Source organism: Megascapheus bottae, chromosome 10, assembly GCF_031878675.1.
Source record: "Megascapheus bottae isolate mThoBot1 chromosome 10, mThoBot2.hap1, whole genome shotgun sequence".
In the NCBI taxonomy this organism is placed as follows: domain Eukaryota; kingdom Metazoa; phylum Chordata; class Mammalia; order Rodentia; family Geomyidae; genus Megascapheus; species Megascapheus bottae.
The window spans coordinates 31,504,246-31,524,691 of record NC_143518.1 but is presented as its reverse complement, the minus strand read 5'-3'; the positions used below and the strand labels follow the sequence as shown (position 1 = coordinate 31,524,691).

At 40.0% G+C, this 20,446-nt stretch overlaps 1 protein-coding gene and 1 pseudogene across 8 annotated transcripts in view; one reads left to right on the top strand and one right to left on the bottom strand.

Annotated features, from left to right (window-relative positions):
- The window catches only part of Rxrg (retinoid X receptor gamma), a 181,924-nt gene that overhangs the window by 85,134 nt on the left and 76,344 nt on the right, over positions 1 to 20,446 (bottom strand). For 5 of the 8 annotated variants that reach the window (XM_090340554.1, XM_090340570.1, XM_090340555.1 and 2 more), the window contains exon 3: positions 2,190 to 2,230. The exons of 2 other annotated variants lie outside the window; for them this stretch is intronic. The gene's annotated coding sequence lies outside the window, so the exon portion shown is untranslated. Of the gene's footprint in view, positions 1 to 2,185; positions 2,231 to 20,446 lie in introns of all 8 variants that reach the window. One more of the 8 variants, XM_090340556.1, reaches the window with a different exon arrangement.
- Positions 19,310 to 19,822, top strand: LOC150057864 (large ribosomal subunit protein eL24 pseudogene; annotated as a pseudogene).

Sequence of the window (20,446 nt, the reverse complement as noted above, 5' to 3'; positions counted from 1 at the left end):
CTTCAGAGAAAAATATACTTAAATGTTGTAAGTATGATTCCCAAATTTTAGAGGAAGATATATAATATCAAATGACTATTTGGTTCTCTTTGGATTCTTCTCTCAAATGTAAAAAAATAAAAATAAACAGTGAAGTGAGGATTTCTTTTAAATATTTAAAACTATAGATGATATTATATTGAGATATGTTGTATGATTTGCAATAATCTCACATCCTCTTAAAGCCTTAAGAGTTTCTCCCTTCTAAAACATGCAGGGAACAATCCTTGGCCTTCTCTGTTCAGGGGGCTGTCATACTGATGCTGTGTGGAACCAAATTTTTCATAACTCTAGGCTTTATTAAGGCTCTTTTTTGCTTTGAACATATCTCAGTAATGTCAGCCAAGCACTGCTCTCCAGAGAAGGCTCCACAATTGGAGTCATGAAAAGAGACAGTCCTCCCCACCACTTCCATTCTTCTATGGTAGCATGCCCCAGGGTAATGATGGCTCATAATCCTCTTTTCTTAAACACTACACCGAGTGTACTCACTCATTCTGAGTGCACTCACTCTTTTGAGCAACTTTCTGAAAGTGATACTATAATTATTTCCATATTACATATGGGAAAGAAGCACAGAGAAGATCAAGCAATTGATCACTTGAACAATATAAATATAAAGTATGGATGTAGAGTTCTGTCTCTCTGACTCTTGTCTCCCTGTCTGTCTCTCTCTGTTTCTCTGTTTCTCTCTCTCTGTCTCTCTCTCTCTGTCTCTCTCTCTCTGTCTCTGTCTCTCTCTCTGTCTCTGTCTGTCTCTCTCTGTCTCTCTCTCTCTGTCTCTCTCTCTCTGTCTCTCTCTCTGTCTCTCTCTCTCTGTCTCTCTCTCTCTGTCTCTCTCTCTCTCTGTCTCTGTCTCTCTCTCTGTCTCTCTCTCTGTCTCTCTCTCTGTCTCTCTCTCTGTCTCTCTCTCTCTCTCTCTCTCTCTCTCTCTCTCTCTCTCTCTCTCTCTCTCTCTCTCTCTCTCTCCATCTCTCTCTTCCTCTCCCTTTCTCTCTCCCTCTCCCTCAATCTTAATCATTCTGACTTGATTTCAGGCAGGGCCTCACATTCTCACTTGGCTGCTTCATTCAAGGCTGGCACGCTACCATTTGGGCAACAGCTCTACTTACAGCATTTTATTGGTCAATTGGAGATAGGTCTCTCTCAGATTTTTCCACCTTGAATGGTTTTAAACTTCAATCCTCAGATCTCAGTCTCCCCAATAGCTAGGGTTACAGGCTGGGGCCACCTAGGCCATTTGTATCCCAATGGTTTTCAAACCTGAGCATTAAAAGATATCCATCCAGGCCCCAGTGTAACCCTGTAATCCTAACTACTCAGGAGACTCAGATCTGAGGATTGTGGTTCAATAAAGCCAGCTTAGGTAGGAAGACTCATATTCAATTAAACCACCAAAGGCTACAAATGGAGCTGTATCTCAAGTAGTAGATGCTAATCTTGAGCAAAAAAGCTCAGGGACAACTCGTAGGCCCTGAGTTCAAGCCTCAAGACTGGCGCGCACACACACACACACACACACACACACACATGCATGTGTGCGCGCGCGCACACACACACACACACTACACATTGCAGCCCTGTACTCTCATAGTTTCTGACTCAGCAGCCTGGGTGGGGCAGAGAATGTACATTTCTAACACATTCCTTGGTGAGGCAGCTGGACCACACATTGAGAGTCCTGGCCTCTGTAATTCTGCTTTTGGAGAAAATTCTTGATAGAACACTTCCTTATTCCCCACACACTCCCCCAACCCAGAAACATAGCTCAGTGAATGCATTTGGGATCCTGAGGGATTTTCTGAGATCAGTAACCCAAGAAGTTCTGAGACTGCACCAGTGGGTGAAGCTTCCAGGAGCAGGTCCCAGCCTTGTGCAGCAGTCTTTCAGAGCCGCTGGCTGGAAATTGAGAATAAGGCTGTACCCTCTCCTTTTTCTGTCTGTACTTGTGGTTTAGTTGATAATGCCTTTTTCCCTAGGCAAATGATTCTTTGTCTTTAAACAAGAATAAGTATTATCTGTTCACTGAAATTTTCTTTGTAAATTTCATAAAATGATTTTAGTTCCCTTGTTTAATTTATAAGCTCTTTCCCTTTATAGTGGCTTCAGATATACATATGATGACAAAATACATAAATATACATACATACAAGAAAAATCAGGGTGAACATAAATTTCCAACTCAGCAATTCTGTAAGATAAATCAGAGCAAAATAAGTACATAGAAATTCAAACCATAAGAGAAATTGAAAAGGAAGAAATACAACAGGCTCAAAATTTACAGTTTCTGAGAAGCTCTTCGACACAGAATATCAAAAGCATATTTCTATCACTGAGCTAGTTGTGGTGGTACTTACCTGTAATCCAAGCACTCAGCACTCAGGAGGCTGAGGCAAGAAGTTGAAGAGTTCAAGGCCAACCCAGCCTGAGATACAACTCAAGAGCCCATCTCAAAACAAACAAGCAAATAAACCACAACAATAAGTCCCCAAGAGTTTGGCCAGGAGTGCTGGCCTAGCATGCATGAAGACCCAGGTTCAATTTCTCAGTATCACATACATAGAAAAGCCAGAAGTGGCTCTGTGGCTCAAGTGGTAGAGCACTAGCCTCGAGAAAAGTCCAAGGACAGTGCTCAGGCCCTGAGTTCAAGCCCCAGGACTGGCAAAAAAATATATACTACATGATAAGACCAGCATGTTCATCACTGCATCCCCAAATTAAACACAAGCATGCTCCTCAGAGCATTTATTAGTCATGCTCAAAGCACACACATGTCAGTCTAGAATGCTCTACAAAATCTGGAAACTTCAAAAGCCTACAAGCCAAGGCTAAAGCCTTGCCTGCAGTAGGTTTACAGTATTTGAAGAATAAAAACATTCTTCAAAGTTCAACTCTTCCATAACTAAATTTTAATATGCATAAGCAGTACTATAACCACTTATTTCCAAATTCCTTATAATTCTGTCATTGTCCAGCTTAATTTGCCAACTTGAACTTAATATCCTAATATTTGAAGACTATTATCTGAACCTTTATGGTGAAACTCACTACACACTTTCTTTTCCAAAAATATATTGTTTTTTCCCAAAACAATTACCCCCTTACCTGATGAATGTAACTCTAACCCCTCTATACATTATCCCAACAATAAAAGAAAAAAATTACCCTCTTTCTTCTCTCCTCTCTCCTCTTTTTTTCTCTTCCCTCTCTCTGTCTATATCTCTGTCTCTGTGTCTATGTCTCTCTCTGTCTCTCATGCTGGTACCAGAAACTATCTTGGGGCCTCACACTCTTGTTAGGCTCTTCCCCTGCTCCCTGGCTTCATGGCCAATATTCTACAACATAATCCACACTTCAAGCCAGTCAGTCCAAAAAAAAAAAAAATCTGCTTTTTCCCCCAGCTATTTAATTGGACTTAGAGTATAGAAGACTCCTCTGCCTGGGCTGACTTCAGACTGTGGTCATCAGCTTTCGGATTACAGAGTAGCTGGGATTATAGCTCCAAACCACTGGCACCCAACCTCAAAAGATTATTCTTAACAGATTTCTTATTAAGTACTTTAATCAAATAATCCATTCATTATTCATGGTTTGAGACCTCATCTATGCTGAAATTTTTTGCAGCATTTGTAACAATAGACACCTCTTAGACCAAGTGTCAGAAACCGAAATTCAGATCCCATCCCCATAACTTAAACTTTCAGCCTTGATTTTCTCACTCATTACATGGGAGAGAATCAAGCTTACCACTTAAATACTCTTACTTGTTTTTTTGTTTTTTTAAAAAACAAACAAACAAACAGAAAGAACAGGCCAGGAGTTTAGCCTAGTGGTAGACTCTACCCTGGTTCGATTCCTTGGTACCATATATGTAGAAAAAAAGCCGAAAGTGGTGCTGAGGCTCAAGTGGTAGAGCTCTAGCCTTGAGAAAGCCCAAGGATAATGCTCAGGCCCTAAGCGCAAGCCCAGGGCGGACAAAAAAAACAAAACAAAACAAAACAAAAAACATGTATAACTATAACCCCTCAATACATTACCCCATCAATTAAAAAAAGAATTAACGTACTCAAAGGAAGAAATATTAACTCTTACAGTCCTGAGTTCTGGTTACATTAGCAATGATCCTAACTGGGCATCATGATGTAGTTGTATAGGAAAATGTGTGTGATTTGCCCCCTGCAGCCATGAGGGTGGCAGGAGAAAAAAAAAAAAAAAGCACAAAAACCTACAGAGAAAGGAGTGCCTCAGCACAACAGAGCCATCTTGCTCAGATCCAGGAGTGAATTCAACAATCATATCTACACCATCATTGGGGCATGGGGGATCTAGTGGGTACCAGGAGCCAAAGTACAAAGAAAATAGTATCAGAGAAAAGTCTTGAAGCAGAAAGCCAATATGGACAATTGGACTTAAAATACTGCTCCCAGTCCATTTGCTGGGGGCAGCCAGGCCTGTTTAAATGGACAGCAGCAACTCATAGGTATCCTCTCACCCCATTTACCTTACAATTAGTGACATACATTTGCAAGCCTGTCACCTGTTGTGAAACACAAAGAGCTTACTAGGCCAACTCAGGTTTCAGATATGAGCTCACCAAACTGAGGCCCTTGAACTAAGGGCTGTGTGTAGTGGGCAGTAGCTAATGTACCATGGCTAAGCAAACCCCTGTTTATATGCATGCTCTGTGACAACTCCTCTCCTAGTTATTGGTGTTCATGGAGTTTTATCCCTTGAATTAAAAAAAGAAAAAGCGGATAGCAGCACGTCGCATGGAAAGTGCACATGATCTATGGATCACCTAAAGGAATATCATGTATGAAACTGGGGAATATAGGCAGTGTAGGTGGCAAGGTTCAGAAATCCCTACTCAAGACAAGCAAGCTGGAGAGCCCATAGAAATAACATGTGACAACATGGAGAGGACAGAATGTGGCTAATTGCCGATGGTCCTCCATATAGCTCTTGGTCCTTTTGATAATGACCCTAAATCTTTCACCCTAAAAGAACTCCAATCATTTCCTAATTTGTCTTCATTAATTTGAAATTTTCTAAGGAGAGTATTCAGATGCTGATTTCGAGAACATAGCTATCCAGGCCAATTCTCTACTTTTCTTTTTCTTTCCTCTTCCTTCCCCCTCTTAAATGACTCATTGAAATGTATGTATTAATCACTTGTGGAAGCCCATCTTCTAGATAGTTCTAGTAATCCCCACCTTCTGGTACTCATTCCCTTTGTTCTCTCCCACCTGTACTAGGGTGAGTTTGTGTAACAAGTGAAACATGGCATAAATGATATTTGACTTGCATACTGTATCCTAAAAGACATTGCTGCTGATGCTGGTGGCTGATGACTATAATCCTAGTTACTCAGGAAGCTGAGATCTGAGGATCTTGGTTCCAAGCAAGCCCAGGCAGAAAAGTCTGTGAGACTTTTATCTACAATAAACTACTCAGAAAAAGCCAGAAGTGGTGCCATGGCTCAAGTGGCAGAGTGCTACTCAAGCACAAAGAGGCTCAGGGACAGCACCCAGGCCCTGACTTCCAGCCTCAGGCCCAGCAAAACAAAAACAACAATATAACAGCAAAAGGAAATTGCTGCATCTGTTCATCCTCTTGAATCACTTGTCCTGGGAGAATCTAGCTGCTAGGGGCAGGATACCTGATCATCTTTTTGGAGAGCTCCACTGGAAAAGAAATTAAGGCACCAAATTTTCCTCCATGCAAGTGAGCCATCTTGGAAACAGATCCTCTGGCCCCAGTCAAGCCTTCACGTGACTGCATTCCCATCTGACATCTTGGCAAAAGTCTCATGGGAGTCCCTGAGCTTAGACTACTCAGCCAATCCATTCCACAAACTGTGTAAGATAATAAATGCTTACTGTTGTTCTATGACACTAAGTTTTATATGTTTTATAATAACAAAGCACACACATATTATATGCCAATTACAAATTCTTTTCATCATCCATTCAAATCAGATACCCAGACCTTACCTTCTAAAACCTTAAAAATATCTAATAAAGTCTGGTGTGATAGTACATAACTGTAATCCCAGCATTTAGGAGCAAGAGGCAGAATGATCTTGAATTCAAGGCTACCTGAGAAATGCCTGAGTTCCATGGCAACCTGGGCTATGAAGGAAGACTCTAGACAAAAAAATTAAAGTAACAAATAAAAAGGGCTTGATAATTCTTCATCAATAGCCCAAATAAGTTTTCAGTTTTATTGTTTTCACAAGTCTATTTCTTACTTTGGCCAATTGGTATATTTATTTGGGATTAGGCTCTGTTTACTATTGGTGAACACTGTAGAGACAAGTCATTTAAAAGCTATGTACAACTGGGTGTATATAATATCTAAGTTGTTCTTTGGGTCATGAATTACTAACTTATTGATTTTGATTATAAGTATTTACATCCTTCTTATGAATTTGACCATAATAAATTTCAAGATAATAGGCAGCACAGGCCATCTCTGAACCTTTTTGCCACCTGTATATTAGATCAAAAGATTTCATAAACCGGGCCGGCCTGGTGGTTCACATCTGTAATCCTAGCTACTTAGGAGGCTGAGATCTGAGGATGACAGTTCAAAGCCAGCCCAGGCACTACAAAGCCATGAGACTCTTATCTTCAGTTAATCTCTAGAAAACAGGAAGTGTGGCTGTGGCTCAAGGATGAGGCAATAGTCTTGAGCTGAAGGACTCAGGGATAGTGCCCAGGCCCAAAGTTCAAGCCCCATGACCCCCCAACAAATGATTTCATAATTATTCATTCAATATAACAAAAGCTTCACAGATAACCTTAAACTCAAATACTTATCTCTCATCACAAGAAATGTGTGGACAAAGGACATTGTCAAGAGAAAATTATTCTACTGGGGCCAGTGGTTCATCCTAACACACTATATAGTCTTATTTCCCAGGGCTTCCTAATTTAGTTGAAGCTGTAAATTCTGAGAATATCATACACAGCAACATCTGGAAAGCAACAGAAGAAAACCACTATATTACAAATATGAACTCTGTTTAGATTGCTGCCTTCCCCATTATATGTGCCCCTTTAATTAGTACAAATAATCTAAAGCCAGCAATATTTGCAGTCGTCTTAGCTATGATTTATGTTCCTCACGAAGCCACCAATGGCTGATTGGAGAATGAAAGAAAGCAAACTTATCAAAATTGAGGCCTAAAGGCAAAAATAAAAATAATGCCATTCATAGTATTTCTCAAAGAGTCCAGCATGTTTTTATCCATGTATCTCTTGAGTCCCTTGCTATCTGAGGAGAATGTTCACTTTTCATCCTCTACCTCAAGAAGATTTCCTGAGTCCTAGACTACAAGATAGCCCCCTCCTCTGTGCATCCTTTCTGTATAAAAAGCCATGTGGAGGTCCAGTTCTTGCATCAATAGTTATAAGCCCTCAGCACAAGTCTGGTATAACACAAGAACAAATTATATGGGTTGATCTAAGACTAGGGATTTTCATGTCATAACATTCTCATACTGTGCTCATTTGAAAATTCCTTTCAATTTATTTTCTCTGCCCACTTACTTACCCAAATCTCATTTTTAAGATCTATGTTTTCTAGGTTTGAATTAGCAGCAAGAAAAAGGTGGGGGTACTTTCTATTCTTGCCTAGTCTATGAGGCTATTACAACTCAAAAATAATAAATAAATAAATAAATAAATAAACAAATACATCTTGTGATTTTAAATCCACCAAGCTGGCTAGAAGCACAATACAGATAATAACAAGTATTGGTGAAGATGTGCAGACATCAGAACCTCATATGTAGCTGATAAGAATGCAAAATATTCAGCTGGGGTGGACAAGTCGAAAGTTCCTTAACCATTCCACTTCCATTTTCATACCCAAAGAACTGAAAACAAACCCAAACAAAACCCACAGCAATGTTCATCACCAGATTAGTCACTACAATCCAACTGTCCAGCTAAGGCACGTATAAACCAAACATGGTATTTACAAAATGGAAACTTACTTTGCAATGAAAAAGAATGTGAAGTGATGATATCTACAGGACAGAATGGATCAGCCTAGAAAATAGTGCCCTGTGTAAAAAAAGTCACCAAAGATCAAGGATTATGTGATACTAGTTATATGAAGTATCAACAGTGGGCAAAAATCTGTCAATCCCATAAACAAATACCAAGTTTCTTAGGCCTGGAAAAAGATAGAAGGATGAAAGGATTATATTTAAAGGGCAAGGCGTTTTTTTGCTGCTAAAAATGATTTAAATTGACTTCATGATATCTGTTTATATGAATAGAGGTTGAATTATAGGGGATATAAATTCTCTCTCAGTGAAGCTTTTTGTTTTGTTTTGTTTTGTCCAGTCATGGGACTTGAACTCAGGGCTGGGAACTCAACTCTTTTGCTTGAGGCTAGTTCTCTATCACTTTGTTCCATAGCTCTATTTCAGCTTTTCTGGTGGTTAATTGGAGATAGATCACTGACTTTTCTGCACAGACCAGCTTTGAATCACCATCCTCAGATCTTAGCCTCCTGAGTAGCAAGGATTATAGGCTTAAGCCACAAGAGCCTGGCTAATAAAGGTGTTCAAGGTTCAAAGCCAGCCTAGGCACAAAAGAACCTGAGACTCTTATCTCCAAGTAATCTCTAGAAAACAGGGAAGTGGGGCTTGGCTAGAGGGTAAGGCGGTAGCCTTGAGCTGAAGAGCTCAGGGACAGTGCCCAGGCCAACTTCAAGCCCCATGACCTTAAAAAAAAAAAAGTTTTAAAAAGAACTAAGATACAGCATAAAATTTGTTGTGATAATAAAATTGTTCCGTATTCCATGGGTGGTGGTAATTACATGACTGAGCATAAGGCTAGATGTAGAACTGTGACTCAATTGGTAGAGCACTATCTTTAAGCAAAAAAATTCAGGGACAGTGCCCATGCCTTAGGAAGGACTAGCGCACACACAGCTAAAAAAAAAAAAAAATGAAGTCAACACAACAAGCATTAAAAAGTGGTTACTTGAAGGGATGGGGTGGTGCAAAGGGAAAAGAGGAAAAGGATAAGAGGAATGAAGATGAGGAGAAAGGGAGAATGCAGTCAAGAATCCAATGTCTATACTAAAAAATTAAGGAGCATAAGGGAAGGCATGAGTTGAGTGAGAATATTAAAAGAGGTGACATTGATCAAGGTGTGCTGTATTCATAAGCTGCTTTGTTAGATGGCAACTCCTTTGTACAACTACTTAAAAATAAACAAGTAAATGTTAAAAAAAAATATGAAGTCATTCTTCATTCCAGCTCCCAGCAAACCTTTGTGATTGTTTTGAACTCTCAATTTCAGATGTAGCTGATATTAAACTTGTTCTGACTCTGCAGGAAAAAACAAATTAGCAGAGAAATACTATCTACAATCCTCCAACACCAAGTCTTCAAGACCCCCTAAGACTTGCAAACCATGGGCTCCTCCATATTTACTGTCAGCAGCTCTGTGCTATATTCTGGTCAGTGGTAAGGAGAATTTAAAAATTCAGAAATGGTGGCCAAGAAAGATGGTAGGAAAAATGCTCCAGTGTCCTTAGACCCAAGAAGAAAGACAATAACTCTGGAAATGCTTGTTATCAAAACTCTGAGAGCTTCTGACCCTGGAGAAGGTCTTGAACAAAAATTCTCTTGGGTTCAGGAAGTTCTGGGCCATAGGTGGTCTGACAGCCTACCACATGTGGTGGGCTGTCACGAACCACATGTAAACAAAGTAGTGTTTTGAATGTTCTCTGTAATTAAGGCTTTTCCACAATATGGTGTTCAGAATTCCTCTGAGAAATGGGGTTCCAGTGGAGTAGGAGCCCTTATTCAGTAGGTTGTATTTTATTTACCAGCATCTGAATGAGACTTAATGCCAGCTCAAGAGACACTAACAGGGAAAAAAGGAAATAAAAGAAAAAAATTAAACACAAAATTAAAAGGAGAAAAAAATGGCCTTCCATACTAAGATTAAAACTTAAACTACTGAACTATAGTTTCCTCAGCAAACTGGAGCAAAAGCCACACTTACTCTGTTTCCTTCTACATCCCAGCTTCTATCTTTGTTACATCTGTCATTAATCTAACACTATTAGCTATGAAGTTCTTAATACATCACTAGTCTGTCCTCTAAGGATGAACTTTTGTTTGTATCTGTTACTAAGCATCTGTGCCTTGCAGTCATCTTTTCTCCATACATATGAATGCTTGAATCCATCTTACATATTCATTCACTTTGTAGTCTAAATAAAAAGATCTGATTCCCAGAAATCTGTTTTAATTATGAGTTTTATGAAATTTTCATAGGACTTTTGGTGTGTGTCTCAAAATTTTCTTAGGTCTCTTTGCAATATCTTCTCAATACTAAGGATACAATGAGCTCTTGGGCATAGTGGTATGCACTTGTACTCCTAGCACTCAAGAGGCTGAGGTGGGAAGATTTCAAGTTCCAGTTCAGCCTGAGCTGCATAGTAAGACTCCATCAAAAAGAAAGAGGGGCGCCGGGAGTTTGGCCTAGTGGTAGAGGGCCTGCCTAGCATGCATGAAGATCCGGGTTCGATTCCTCGGTACCACATATATAGAAAAAAGCCGGAAGTGGTGCTGAGGCTCAAGTGGTAGAGCTCTAGCCTTGAGAAATCCCAAAGACAGAGCTCAATCCCTGAGCTCAAGCCCAGGACTGGCAAAAAAAAAGAAAGAAAGAAAGAAAGAAAGAGGGCCAGGGGCTGGGAGTTTGGCCTAGTGGTAGAATGCTTGCTTAGCATGCACGAAGACCCAGGTTCAATTCTTCTGTACCAGATACATAGAAAAAATCTGGAAGTGGTGCTGAGGCTCAAGTAGTAGAGCTCTAGCCTTGATAAAGTCTAAGGACAGTGCCTAGGCCCTGAGCTCAAGCTCAGGACTGGCAAAAAAAAAAAAGGAAATAAATGGAAAATGGGGGAAAAGTCAAACATTGTTAAAAACTTGTTGAGATACTACATCTGAATTGACTTTTACAGTTAGTTCTTTTATAACACACGAGCTCAAGTTCAGATTTGGTTTTTCATTCTCTTACTAATTAAAAGAGTCCTCTACCATAATACTTTAATTTCTTGGGTGATCTTAGATACTTCATTTGGCACCTCTGGACTTCCATTATTTTCTCTCTAAAGTGCAAAGAGGCAGGAGAGTGGGAGGAATTACATCAGATAATTATTAGCATCCTTTCCATTTTTAAAATTCTGTGAGCCACCGGGCACACAGGATGCTGAGATCTGAGGATCATGGTTCAAAGCCAGCCCAGACACAAAAGGAGCTGAGTCTCTTATCTCCAATTAATCTCTAGGAAATGGGAAATGGGGCTTGGCTCAAGGGTAGAGCAGTAGCCTTGAGCTTAAGAGCTCAGGGACAGTGTCCTGGCCAAGTTCAAGGCCCATGACCCACAAAAAAAAAAAAATCTGTGAGCCATTTATGAGTGCTAGTGAAGCTTCAAATCCTAGTCATAAAAAAAAAAATTCTTCTGTCCAAGGCTTTATCTATACTGTTTGTTCCTCTGATTGAGGAGTGATAAATTCATGTATTTTTCTAAGTACTAGGAATCAAACCCAGGGTCTTATGAATGGCTAGACAAGTATCTTACCTGTATCTTCAGTGTACCATGCTGTACATCATACAGAAATACAAGAGGTTCCTAAGAAAAAGGACCACCTGTATCAACTAGGATACGTTACTGTCACACATAAAAGGGGTTGGTGAGGAGAAAGTCAATGACTGACTGACATGAAATCAACAGGGACAACACTCACTGCTTCCAGCTTTCTGCTACACCTTCCTCAGTGCAGGCCTTCCCAGGATAATCTCAGAAGCCCTAGATGTTACACTTAAACCCCAGGAACCAGGATAGAGAATGAGGAAATGACTGTTAAAATAGACACATGTTCTGGAGAACCATATAAAATTGCATTCAGATTTTAATGACCAGAACCGAGTCTCAAGCAAACCACTGGAGCAAGGGAAGCTGCCTTGACACCTTCTACTATACAGTTCTATTGATTGGGAATAAGGGAAAATGAATGTCAGGCAGCTGACCTGAAGTGTCAACCCTGCCACCCTTGTATCTTCTGAAGTACCATGCACAGTTCTGTAGAGCAGCTTATTAAATGCTGCTGATTTGATCTGACTGGCAGCAGGGGTTCATTTCATCCAGCAGTGATTTGCTTTGCCTTTTGTTTATTTAAACTGGCATCCTCTAGACTTGTCCTCAGGACAGAAGATAGGCCGAAGAAAAAGGAGGAGGACGAGGAAAAGAAAGAAAGAAAGAAAGAAAGAAAGAAAGAAAGAAAGAAAGAAAGAAAGAAAGAGAGAGAGAAAGAAAGAGAAAGAGAGAAAGAAAGAAAACCAGAATGTTTTTCCTAGTCTTCAGTGGTAAAAACATTGATATTTTCTCTTGGAAAACCAAGCTCTGTGTGAAAATTGATTTTTTTTTAAAAAAAAGGTTATTTCAATTTTCTAAACCACCATGATTTCTCAGTTTGATTGGAGATGAAAATTTACTGTGTCATTCTCTGTCCTCAAATTCACCTCAAGATTCTCCACCCACAGACTCAAAAGCCTGACGATAAGTTGTTGTTACTGAAGGAGTATAGATTCATGGGTACTAACCTAATATACTCTGTGTCACCAACTCATTCTCTTCAAAGGGACAGCCCAACTCATAAACATATTCTTAAGGAAAAGCTCATGAACTAGCTCTTCTTGTCTAGTTTCTGCATTTATAAAACTTCCCTGTCTGTCAAGCTAGGAAGGTGAGATACAAAAGTGAGTTAAGTGACTTGCTGAATTCTAGACAGGGTTAAGACTAAAATGTGGGTCTCATCTTCCAGACTACTACTCAGATCAAAACAGATCAAACAGCACAAACTCTGTTTCCACACAACAACAAAAGAAATTATCATTGAAACCAAATGCCTGAAATTGTGAAAAAGTTTGATTTGCTGTCTAAATACCAATTTAGTTATCCAGATGAGAATTAAAGCACTGGGGCTAGGAGTGTGGCTTAGTGGTAGAGTGCTTGCCTAGCATGCATGAAGCCCTGGGTTTGATTCCTCAGTAGTACCTCATACACAGAAAAGGCCAGAAGTGGCCCTATTGCTCAAATGGTAGAGCACTAGCCTTGAGCACAGAGAGGATCGGAGACACAGCCCAGGCCCTAAAATCAAACCCCACTCTTTCGAGATAATTACTTTAGACTTTATATTTTCTGTAGTTATAGTTAGTCTTATCTGATACAAACCTCCTTTGCATCCTTCCTACCTCTCACTTGGGATCCAGGGACTTTGCAGTCTTTCATGTTTCAGGCATGCAACTAGCCATATTCTCAAACCACCATTTCTACCCAGAGCTGCACAGGAAGAAGCTACAAGAGCTCACAGGAATATCCAGGAACTGGAACTTTGCCCAGCACTAAGAGACAGTTATAGAAGGTTAAAGCCAGAAGGGGTATTAGGAATACTGGACTGAAGGATGCTGCATGAAGTATGCAAGATCACTCAATAAATCACAGGAGAGTTATATAGAACCCATAAGATGTCACAGCCACCTTCCTTTGTATAGGATAGATCATGACCACCTAAAATGAGGATAAACTATAATATGAGGTAGGTTTAAAAAGTGTATGCATCCCTCAAAAAAAACACATGCTGTAAACCACACTAGATATTTCTTCCTCTTCTAACTTGTGCTTAGTGAATCGGAAAACTCTGGGGAAAAAAGAATCAATCAGTTTTGAGTTCATAAAAAAATAAGCCTATCTTGAGGTTGGGAGGGAAAAGAATAATGAAAGGGGTGATCTTGATCTAACTGGCCTGTTGAATGGTAGCCCTTTGTACAAATACTTAAAGGCAATAAAAACATAATTTTCTAAAGGCAGATCTATAGTGACTTACTAATGTGGCTTGATTCTTGCCAAAAAAATCTCAGTTATTAACATTTACCAGACAAAATCACTCATTTGTACTTCAGTGGAGTATGTGAGGGGCTGAGTCTGACACCAGTTTGCCAGTATATATGTTCATAGTTACCATCTCTTCAGCCCAGAAGACAGATGGTGGTGACTCCAGACAGAAGGAGAAGGACATGAAAGGACTATGGAAAAGCATGGCTTTGCCACTAAAACGAGCCATACAATCAGTCAATATGCCACACAGTCTCATAGACTGGGTCTGGCTTACCTGTGGACCCCAGATGTGTACAATCTCATTTCAATAGTCCTTGAGACAAGTTATCTCTAAGAAAAGTTAAAAATAATGAAGGACTAGAATGATACCAGCCTCTCAGGTTGGCAGATTAGCAACAACAATTGATTATTAAGATTTAGTTGGTGATTAAACTTAAACATGATGAAATGGAGGGAAGGATAGAAAAATAGTAAATATGATCAAAGTACATTACATTTATATACATATGGAAATGTCACAACGGAATCCATTTTTTTGCCAGTCTGAAGACTTGAACTCAGGGCCTGGGCACTGTCCCAGAGCTTCTTTTGTTCAAAGCTAGCACTCTACCACTTTCAGCTTTTTCTGTTTATATGGTACTGAGGAATTGAACCCAGGGTTTCATGCATGCTAGGCAATCCATTTTATAGTTAATATACACTAATATTTAAAGCCACCATGAAATAATCTAGATGGACTTAAATATATGTGTCCTTCCAAAATACATATTTTGATATTTAAATCCCAATTGGACAGTATTAAGAGGAAGAACTTTTAGGAGACGGCTAGATCACAAAAGGTATTAGCAACCTCGTAAAAAGATTGGAGAGCTAGGTTCTGACAGCTCATGCCTGTAATCCTAGCTACTCAGGAGGCTGAAATCAGAATCACAGTTTGAAGCCAGCCCTGGAGGGAAAGTCCATAAGACCCATATCTCCAATTAAGCAACAAAAAGCTAGAGGTGGTACTGTGGCTCAAGTGCTCAAGTGGTAGAGCACTATTGAACACAAAAGGCACAGGGACAATACCCAAACTCTGAGTTCAACCCCAACATTAGAAGGATCTAACTAAGACCCCTCTTTAGTCCCTCCAGAAGAGGCAGCTCGACATTCCACTTAGAATCATTAAACAGCCTTCATCAGAAAATGAGCCTACTGCAGCTTCAACCTTGGACTTTCAGCTGCCAGAACTGTGAAAACTAAATATATGTTCTTTATAAATGACTCAGTCTCTGGTATTTTTTATAGCAGTGCTAATGGACAATAACAGTAGGTAAAGTACTTAAAAGAGTGATGAAAAAGTTGAAAAGAGAAACTAGCTAAATTTAGAAAACTACAGATGGTTATTTCTTCAATTTTTTTTTAGCAACACCACAGGTCTAATTCTTGCTCTGAGCCCAGTAAATAATGGGTGTTAAGAGTATAGAGTAATGGATCAAAAGCTTCTGAAAGTGCTCAAGTGAAACATTTTATTTTTTAATGTAAAAGAACACTATTAGAGGTAGAGTGTGCATGGAAGGGGAAAAACATCACTACTTCCCCTCCAAGGAGAAATATTAATTTAAAAAAATCCACCCCATCTTCAATGACATATTTATGTTTGTAGTAGATGATGGAGGAACAGGGCAGCAAGAAAACTCATCTGCCTAGGTTCTTTGGTATAAACATTCACCATGTTCATAGCATCAGAGAAATGGAACCACAAGTATCTGATCTCTCCTCCAACTCCTCATCATGTTCTAAGGATCCAGGCATTGTTAACACTTGGTCTCGACTTCTTTCTAATTAGCTGCCCATTGATGGAATAGCACTAGTAATGAGAGTTAAGTTTGAGAAAGCACCTACTTCAGAGGAAGGGAGTTAGAAAATGACAGAATGAAAGTTTGAGAGGCCAGCACCTGGTAAAGCCTGGCTTCTCTGTGTTCTCTGCACACTCTGGAACTGGCTAAGTTTCTAATGGTGGATTGGGGCTGCACAGCTCAGTCTACGATGGCTCCCTACACCACTCTTCTGTAAAGCAATTTACCACCCTTATAGAAAAATTATAGAATTAAGACTAAAAACTCCCCTCTGGAAAACCATGCTCACTAGTCTAACAACGGGCATCTCTCCAGCACACATTTAGCTGCAACTCCTCACAGTGGGTTCTGTGCATCCTTGAATGCCAGCACTGTAGTGCCTCTTATTTGAGTTGATCTAAAAGCTGGGTTTTAAAAAAAATATCATTTTGGGGGCTTGGTCCTCATAACATTCCCTGTTCTCCCCTTGTGTGTAGGTAACAGGAAATTCTACCAGGCTGTCTTCAATCACTCATGCTTGTTAAGGCAAAGCTGAGATCAAATGCTGTTTCTTACAGGTAGGGACAGCTTGAAAAGATTAAGTCTGGGAAAGGGCTGGAGAGAAGCCTTGAAAGAATCCACAAGGGCAGGCAGGCTACAGGGTTGCTATGGTTACTGATAGCGTGGTGCTCTCATTGCCTCCTCCCTACAAAGCAACTCTTCTCTGTGCTTCACAGAAAAGGCTTGCAGGTGCTCAAGCCCCATCCACCCCGAGAGTCAGGAGAGCAGGGATTTAGTCACATTGCTTGCTTGTCACAATGCTGACAGTGAAGTTAGAGGTGAGAGAAACATACATGGAATGTCACTTGGTGAATATTTAAGATTAAAATGCAATTAAGCAGCAAACACAAAGTCAATGTGTGCTAAATTTTGTTCTGTTTTGCTTTGTTCCTCTTCTAAACTAGAACTAGCATCACATCTGTCCCTGTGACTCTTGTGTACCTGGTATCCAAGCCAACACAAGGCTAGGCAGTGGAGACGTGGCTGGGACCCAGGCATGACTGTCTCGTCCTTCTACCTGAGCCTCAGACTGTGGTTTTTCCAGGCTCCAGATGGTGATCATGATTGTTATAAAACAACCATTATCCCTGTTAATGAGGATAATAAAATTGAACAATTCATGAGCACTGACAACATATGGAGCTCCCTACAAAACACAGATTTACCCAGCATTATCAGGAAATGAAGTTTTCCACATCAGTGAATTTTCTGGAAAATTAGGGCTTACTTCTTTAGCTTGAATATTTTTTCCCAACAATACTAACCACTTGATATGGAAAGACATGTCAAATATATAATACATTTTCCTATCTTGCTGACCAGCATAACAAATAGTACATTTTTTTTTCTGTCTCATCATCACCATGCAACTTAGGTACAGGGGCCGAAAGTGCTCTATCCATATATCTGGGTGGTTTTTAGGATCATTTGCCCACTTTGCCTGGACTTATCTATATGCAGATCTCTACACTCGACAGTAATCTCCTTAAGAACTAGGGCTTTTCTACCTTTAACCTTGTATTCTTCATATATTTTCCCCTCAAAAGATGGCCCCCAGAATAACAAACAGTACTACTTGATAGCATCTCAGGAGTATATATTGTCTAGTCTCATTCAAGAACTGCTGAATGCATTGGATTTTAGTGTTTAACAAGATTAGACAATATATATTCACATTAAATGCTGAGAACCCTTGCCAGGTACCCATGGCTCACACCTGCAATCCTAGCTACTCAGAAGGCTGAGATCTGAGGACCACCGTTCGAAGCCAGACTGGGCACTAAAGTCTGTGAGACTCTTATCTCCAATTAACCACTAGAAAAAAAGGAAGTAGCACTGTGGCTCAAGGGGTAGGGCAGTAGCCTTGATCTGAAGAGCTCAAGGACAATGCCCAGACCCAGAGTTCAAGTCCCACGACTAACCAAAAAAAAAAAAAAGTTGATAAAAGTTTGGCACTGGTGGTTCACACCTGTAATCCTAACTACTCAGGAGACTAATATCTGAGGATAGACGTTCAAAGCCATTATTTGTTTATTTGAAATAGGAAAGGGAAGGAAGGAAACAAGATGATTGGGAGGGGGTGGGGAGAAGAAAATGGGGACAAAAACATGAGTAGGGGTATCAATGTGTGAGAAGTAATGCACCTACTACCTGGCAAATGTAACTGTAACCCCTCTATACATTACCCTGACAATAAATAAAAGAAAGGAAGATGAAAAGAAGTTCAGAGCCAGCACAGGCATAAAAATCCATGAGACTGATCTCTAGTTAGTCATCAAGAAATTGAAAGTGGAGCTATGGTTCAAAATGGTGGGACACTAACCTTGAGCAAAAAAGCTCAAGGACAGCAACCAGGGCCTGAGTTCAAGCCCCATGACCACCACCACCACAACAAAAGTTGACAGAAACCACCACTGTCCAGCTGTACTTTACAATAGGTTTTTTGACCGGTTGTTTCATTACCCCCTGGAGATGCTTATTAGCCACACAAGACTCAGATCTCAATTCAGACTTCAGAATCAAAATCTCCAGGAAGTAAAACTTAATTTGTATTTACCGTATTGTTCAGAAAATTTTGATATGCAACAAAGCTAGCAGTATCTGGCTCTAGGCTTTGCCCACAGGAGACTCAATAAGTCTTTGTTACAGGAAACGGAATTCGTGGGGGGGGGGGCTTGAATTCAGGGCCTACTGTTGTCCCTTAGCTTTTTTACTCATGCTGGCACTCTACTACTTGAGCCATACCTCCACTTCCAGCTTTTTAGTGATTAATTGGACATAAGTTGTTCTTAATGTACTATGAAGTTATTTCTTTTCCCTTTTTTCCCCTTATGGTTTATCTCATGTTGTTAATATATCTGAGTCTGGTACCTAGTATATAATACAAACTAGGGGAAAAACAAGATGATTGGGAGGGGGTGGGAGGAGGGAAAGAGGGAGAAAAACATAGGAAAGAGTATCAATATTCAAGGAGTAATGTGCCCACTACCTGATGAATATAACTATAGCCCCTCTAGACATCACTCCCACAATAAAATGCAATTTTTTTAAAAAAGGTCTCTTTCCTACATGGGCTGGCTTTAAACTGGGATCCAAAGATCTTAACTTTCTGAATAACTAGGATTATAGGCATGAGCCACTTGTGCCCAGCCAGAAATTGAATTCTTGTATTCACTTCTTACTATTACCCTGTCTCCATCATGACTAAGCAGATACCAAACAGACAAAATTTTCATTTCTGATTTTCTAATATGGTGGTTAGACACAAAGGCCATATATCATATGATTGCATTTACATAAAATGACCTGAGTAGACATATACATACAGACAAAAAGTAAATTAGTCATTTCCAGGGTCTAGAAAGAGAGAAATAGGAGTGACTGCTAAGGGTATTAGGGTTTCTTTTAAAGTGATGGTCTGAGGCCATCTTTCCTCTCACTGGGCCGCCCGCTGCCACCATGAAGGTCAAGCTCTGCAGTTTCAGTGGGTACAAGATCTACCCTGGGCACGGGAGGCACTACCCCAGGACTGACGGGAAGGTTTTCCAATTTCTTAATGCAAAATGCAAGTCAGCCTTACTTTCCAAGAGGAATCCTCGACAGATAAACTGGACTGTCCTCTACAGAAGAAAGCACAAAAAGGAACAATCGGGAGAAATTCAAAAGAAAATAACCCGACCTGCAGTCATATTCCAAAGGGCCAGCACTGGTGCATTGCTTGCTGATATAATGGCCAAGAGGAATCAGAAGCCAGAAGTTAGAAAGGCTTGGTGAGAGCAAACTATCTGGGCTGCCAAGGAAGCAAAAAAGGCTAAGCAAGCATCCAAGAAGACAGCAATGGCTGCCGCTAAGGCTCCCACAAAGGCTGCACCTAAGCAAAAAACTGTAAAGCCTGTGAAGGTTTCTGTTCCCCGAGGTGGTGGAAAATGCCAGTTTGTCAGATCAGACTTTGAAATAGAGATCTATCTGTAACTTAAAAAAAAAAGTGATGGTCTGACCTGTGAAACTCCATAGTGCTACTGGATGCAAAACCTTGAGAACACACACACACACACACACACACACACACACACACACAAACCCACTAGGGGCTGGGAGTGTAGCCTAGTGGTAGAGTGCTTACCTAGCATGCACGAAGCCCTGGGTTCAATTCCTTGGTATCACATACACAGAAAAAGCCAGAAATGGTGCTATGGCTCAAGTAGTAGGGAACTATTGTTGAGAAAAACCTAAGTTCAGTGCCCAGGTCCTGAATTCAAGTCCCAGGGCTAGCAAAAAAGAAAAATAAAACCAAGCAAACAAAAAACAAATTGCATACTTTGAACCACAGACTTTATCATATACAAATTATATCTCCATTTTAGAAAGATCTTTGAATTAGAATTAATCCATTAGAGTTCCAATTCTGATTCTGCTACATAGTACCTATGTAACCTTGGTCAAGTTAATTAACCTTTTTAAGACCTAGCTTTATTATTTATAAAGAGGATGATAATTATGCCAATGTCAAGGTTTGTCATAAGATTACCTTTTTTATTAAAAAAAAATCCTAGTGGCAGAGTCAGACTTACTACCCCAAAATATGACTTCAGGGGA